The following is a 6,400-nucleotide window of genomic DNA, read 5'->3' as shown; positions in this document are numbered from 1 at the left end:
TTCCTGCTTAAAAAACCAGCATTACTTCAAAGGTTAGACACGTTCTTTCTTGTTTTCATCTCATTTTGAGTTCCATGGTACAAGCAGTGACTTAATATTCCACATTTCCTGTTGAAACATAAGCAGATATACAATAATGGGGTGTATGTCGATAGTGTCTTCCCACTGATTATACTAAAATGCATTAAAATTGTGTATCACATCTTACAGCACACCAGAAAACTATCTGTCTGAAAACTCTGCTATCTGGAAGGAGGTTGTAGGGAGGTGGGTGTCGATCTCTTCTCCCAGGTAACAAGTGATAGGACAAGAGGAAACGGCCTCAAGTTGTGCCAGGGGAGGTTTAGATTGGCTATCAGGGAAAATTTCCTCAGTGAAAGGGTTGTCAGGCATTCGAACAGGCTGCCCAGTGGGGTGGTGGGGGTATTTAAAAGATGTGTGTCTGGGGATATTTAAAAGATGAGTGGATAAGGTGCTTAGGGACATGGTTTAGTTGTGGACTTGGTAGTGTTCAAGTTAATGGTTGGACTTGATGATCTTCAAGGTCTTTTCCAACCTAAACAATTCTATGATTTTAATTCTTCAAGGGATTTATTTTTGTTTGTTACATAATGTTGATTTGAGTTTGAGCACAATATAAGGAAAGAAAAAGTGATGAATCAGAGGTACTGTCTCATAGTTTGGATCTGACTGCTGGATGCCCCTCCTGAAACTCAGAATATATGGAGAAACCCCACAAGCTCTGCAATAATCTTAAGCAACTGAACATGCAGATGCATTCATCTTATTGTTGGGCTAACATACCCAACACCTTTGACTTCTCTTTTATATACAGGAAAACGGTTTCCTGTGTCTTTGTGTGAAAAGTAAGTAAAACATAGTTTAAAATCATTCCTTAAAAGTGTTGATTAAACAGCTCTGGTGGCATACTGGAAAAGAAGATTACTGCCCTCACAGTAAAAGCTGTGTCACCAATTACGGAAATGTTATGTGTTACTACTGAACTATGGCTTAAACTTTCTATTACAGGAAACCATAAAGCTGAAAAAGATGAAAAGATCAAAAGCGAGGGCGAAAAACCCCACTCTTATTATACAAGAGGATTACATATGTATTGCAAATGAATGAACAGCTACAGCATTTGTGTATACCCTAAGAAAACAGAAAACAGCTATTTAAAACAGGAATAAATCACTGACTGGTAGATTTGTGACCACCTCAAGATCATGCAGGGCTTGATCCTGCACAATGCTGAGTAGCAGGAGTGAAGTGCTGAAGTATGTACTTCATGTCAAGTACCCCGATTATGTCACTAACTCTGTCAGGTTTATCCACCTGCTTAAACTTAAAACAGCCTATTTCAGTGCTTGTAGAACAGCAGTAGAGGTTAATGTCCCATGGCCAAGCTTGTATAAACCCTGTGACTAAGACGAGAGAAAAACTGGCAAACTGAGCACCTTATATACAACTCCCAAACATTACTAAAGCCTTAAATGACAACTTCTGTGGATGACAGTTAATTTAGATCAATAACGCTGATCTCTTTTGCAGTTTTTCTGCTTCAGAATTTAACTAATTCACAGTGATGTTGTGGTCTAAGGTTAATGAGACACTTTGACGATGAAGTATGGATGTTTTGATTGGATTCAGGTATTATGGCCTAAAATGAAACATGAAGCATTAGAAAGCTATAACAACTGCCCCCTGTAAAAATAAAGGTTTCTATAATAAAGTACTATTTTAGGAAAGCTTTCAATCCAGTGTTTCCAATATGGTTTATTACCTGAAATATGAAACGAGCTGCTGTGGTAGATGCCATGAAGGAACTGCTTGCACCAGTGACAGGAGGCCTTTCATGAAGGCTTAGTACAGCAGCCCAGGCTCAATTACACCAAAGCAGTCAAGCGTAACACTTCAGATAGTTAGAAGACATGAGTCACCTAGTGTCACTGCAAACTAGTCACTACCAACTCAGGACTCTTTGACACTTTAGACACTTCTCTCTTGTTTTCCAAAAGTTTTTCTAAAGCTGGCATAATATCTCCTTGTTAATAGGAGATGCAGTGAAAAAAGATTTGCAGGGGAGGGCTAGAATAGACCTAAGTATTTTTTAAGAGATCATATTATTTAACTGTAAGTGAAAAGTTGTTTCAGTCAGGTCTTCCTGCACATTCACCAACATATATATCAATGCTGTTCTCTAAATCCAAGCTACACAATTTCACTCACCACAAAAAGTCCAAGTGATTCCTGTTAAATCTCCTCAAGCCATACTTTCTTTGCTGAATTTAGAGTGTGTCTTTAGTAGGGATAAAAGGTCAATAAAGCTTTTTTTTACTCTTTCTGTCATTGCACTTTTAAGACAGGAAGGAAGGGTGGACTGGGCAAAGACCTGGCTCTCAGGGAACAGGAAGGGAGGGAAGTCTAGCCAGCGTGTTGGTTACTCAACCCTTTCATTTACTGGAAGTAAGCTCAGGAGTGAAATGAATTCTAGCTCTGTGCTGCTCCTGAAAGGGAGGGCACAGATGTACAAATATGTCCTTGTTGAACAAATGATCATGTTCTTCCATCATAAATGAACTACCTACTGTATAGTTGAAGGATAAGAAAGCTGCACAAGTAGGGAGCTGTTTAAAACTCATGTTCACAGAGCATTAAATATGCTTTATGTAAATGCTTAATATTTATTTTGGCCTAATATGTAAGAGTAAATTCAATGAAATTCTGCCTGGATATTTTGCTACAATTTATATGATTCCACAAGAGTCTTGCTATACTGTCAAAACACAAAGTAAGAAATGTTTCCACTAACAGCTGATTACTTTTATTTCACATATTAATTTCTGTGTGCTGTAACAGGAAATATATTCAAAGCTGCATTCAATTTCCAGCAGTATCATTAATTTCTTGGCTCTGCATTTTTTTTATACACCACATATGTCAGTATGTATGTTAAATGTGCATTTTATTGCCATTTTAATAATGCAGAATTGCAGTACTTCATTTTTGCATAGTGTTTATTTTTGTAAATCTTATTTGCATGGTGTCTGCATATTCTGTGTTCAAATTGTTGTGTAGATTCCAAATAATGGACATTATGAGTAAAATTCTACACTTTCTATCAATGCTACTGAAAGCAGAATTTGATAAACATCATCTTAGCTGTATTTAGGATACCCATAGCCATGCAATAATGTTTTCCCTTCATTCAGTGTTTCTTCCACTTCATGCATGTCTACAGCAAAGGCCCATAACTACAAACAATACTGATGCAAGGAGAATAACCACTGCAATGAAATCCTTGCTCCTTGAAATCAACAGCAAAACTCTCATGGACCACAGAAGGACCAGGACTTCGTATGCAATATACGACACAAAGGAGATGAAGTTAACAATTCCTACTTCAAATACTCTAGACTGGGGCAGGGGGAAGGTGGAGAGATGAACTGCCCTAACTCTAATCAAAGCAGCTACATGCTCTAATTCTGTTGGACCTTTTGAGACAAACTTTTTTTTCCTGTTAATGATAGGTTTCTAGACAAGTTAACTCTCATTGAAAAACCTGTAAAATGATATACTGGGAACAAGTAGTGCAGTTTTGTTTGTGCAGATCTCCTTTCATTCACATCTTTGTTGTAAGATGGACACATTTTTGGACACTGTTATGAAGTTAAAATGTCCCTGGGAACTGTCAAAACTGGGAACTATTAAGTTGGACTCACAAGTTTTTCCCCTATGGCCTTGGTTTTGTGACTACAATCTCACATTTTAATAACGTGAGTTTGTAGATAATTTTGTAGATGGGGAATTTCACCTAGTGTGCTTATACATGAGCAGTGTCTATAGCTATTTTACTGCCTGGATAGCAGTTTACATGAAAGTCCATTTATTTCTAGTATGCAGCAAGTTCAGTTCTAAACGTGTTATCTTTAATTTTGCCTTCAGATTTATTGCTTTACACGCTGCTTCAACCCAAACCTCTGGTCAGGAGTCAAGGGTTCTTTGATCCCATGAACCCCATTTCTTATACTTCCTCTACCATGTGACCTTCTGCTGGTGAAGAAGGACAATGTGTAAAACTCAGGGAGATGGAAAACACAAACAGGGCCAACTGCAGTGTTACTGCAATGATGGCTCGATGAGTCAAGGTCAACCATGTGAGGTTCAACAACCTCAAGTGCCGGGTCCTGCAACTGGGTCACAACAACCCCCTGCAATGCTACAGGCTTGGGGAGGAGGGGCTGGAAAGCTGCACGGCAGAAAAGCACATGGGGTGGAAAAGGACCTGGGGGTGCTGGTGGACAACTGGATAAACATCAGCCAGCAGTGTGCCCAGGTGGCCAAGAAGGCCAATGGCATCGTGGCCTGTATCAGGAGCAGTGTGGCCAGCAGGACTAGGGCAGGGACTGTCCCCCTGTACTGGGCACTCGTGAGGCCACACCTCGAATCCTGTGTTCAGTCTTGGGCCCCTCACTGCAAGAAAGACACTGAGATGCAGAAGCGTGTCCAGAGAAGGGCAACGGAGCTGGGGAAGGGTCTAGAGCACAAGTCCTGTGAGGAGCGGCTGAGGGAGCTGGGGGTGTTCAGCCTGGAGAAGAGGAGGCTCAGGGGAGACCTGATCGCTCCCTACAGCTGCCTGAAAGGAGGGTGCAGAGGGGTGGGGGTTGGTCTCTTCTCCCAAGTGACAGGACAAGAGGAAATGGCCTCAAATTGCACCAAAGAAGGTTTAGATTGGATATGAGGGAAAACTTCTTCTCTGAAAGGGTGAGACATTGGAACGGGCTGGCCAGGGAGGTGGTGGAATCACCATCCCTGAAGGTATTTAAGAGACAAGCTATGTGGTGCTTAGGGACATGGTTTGGGGTAGACTTGTCAGTGCTAGGTTGACGGTTGGACTCGATGATCTTAAAGGTCTTTTCCAACCAAAACAATTCTATTATTCTATGATGATGGTACCATTATTCACTTACTACATCTAACAAAGGTAATGTTGGATGGGAATAAATATCAGCATGTCATTTACCATGCTTAGACTGAAAAAGGGACACTTAATTAGCAATTTAGTGTCTTATTTATATTTGTATTTTCCCAATTTTTAATCATTATTCATTTTTATTTTCATTTTTTAGCTTGATCTATTTTTTTCATTTCCTAAATGTAAATAAGACATTAAATGTTTTTGCTTATAATCTGTATTCTCCAGCATAGTGCACTTCTAAGAAGAAAGTAGTGTAATTAAAAGAAGCATACATTTTTGTGCAGTTTATGCTGAAACTCTTACAACAGGCACCTCATAGACAGTTTCATATGAAAACTAAGTCTTGTTGCTAAATTTTCACTTCTATGGCCAAAACATTACATTCGTTTTGTATTTTCATATGGAAAAATGTCTGCAGGTTGGTCCAAGATTACACAGTGCCCTTTTTCTGCCTCCAGTGTTGTCAGTTCACGCAACATTTATATACTCTGGTAAGAGCAGAAGATACTTTAGTAGAGACTGAGAAAAGTTTAATAAAAAATGTTTCCTTGGGTGAGGATAAGCCTCTTGGATAATTATGGCTTTTTCATCCTAGCTTGTGATCTTTCTATGTACTGCAACTTTATGGTTTCCTGTAATAGGAAGTGTAAGACATAGCTCAGTAGTACTATGTTTAATAACATTTCTGTAATTGGGGACACAGAGCATGCTAATGCTGGAGCAGTAATGCTCTTTGCCAACAGGCAACTAGACTTGTCTTATCAAGAACTTTTAAACCATGATTTTAGATAGAGTTTAAAGGTATTTAAAACCATATGTAAAAGCTGTATCATTTCCTGTATATATTTTCTATATATTTATGCACACCTAAAAAGGAAAATACAGTCAGTGTAAGGAATGCAGTCTGTGTAGGTAATGGTGAGACATTCTGCAAGTCAGGATAAGTAAGATGATTACTTCATACATTGCTCAAGATACTATTATGAGTTTGAGGAGGGTGATGCAATTGGCAGTCAGACAAAGCTCACAGGACAATACCGGCTGCCTAACAGGAGGCACTGATACTACACCCATATGGAGAGAAACAGCTCAGCCTGTGCACAGTCGGGTCCCTAGATGCTGGCTCCACCTCCACCATCACAACCAGCATTCCTAGAATGGTGTCTGAGAATGGGCAGGAAAAAATGCTGGTCTTGGAGAGCCAGAGATAAAGCTGTTCAGGGGAAGTAAGCAATGCTCCCAGAATTGGCTAGATAAGGCTTTGAGCAATCTGGTCTAGTGGAAGGTGTCCCTGCCCATGGCAGAGGGGTTGGAACTAGGTGGTCTTTAGGGTCCCTTCTAAACCAAACCATTCCGTGATTCTAATTGTTTTAAATGGTTCAGGTGTTTCAATGTTTCAACTTGATGTTGATTACTCTGGGT

At 39.8% G+C, this 6,400-nt stretch overlaps 1 protein-coding gene across 1 annotated transcript in view; it reads right to left on the bottom strand.

The window, feature by feature from the left end:
* LOC104506314 (protein furry homolog) overlaps positions 1–6,400 on the bottom strand; it is a gene marked incomplete at its 3' end in the record, with an annotated part of 101,382 nt that overhangs the window by 45,102 nt on the left and 49,880 nt on the right. The window lies entirely within an intron of this gene.

Source organism: Eurypyga helias, unplaced genomic scaffold, assembly GCF_000690775.1.
Source record: "Eurypyga helias isolate BGI_N326 unplaced genomic scaffold, ASM69077v1 scaffold15072, whole genome shotgun sequence".
Taxonomy (NCBI): Eukaryota; Metazoa; Chordata; class Aves; order Eurypygiformes; family Eurypygidae; genus Eurypyga; species Eurypyga helias.
This window is presented reverse-complemented; position numbering and strand designations above follow the sequence as displayed.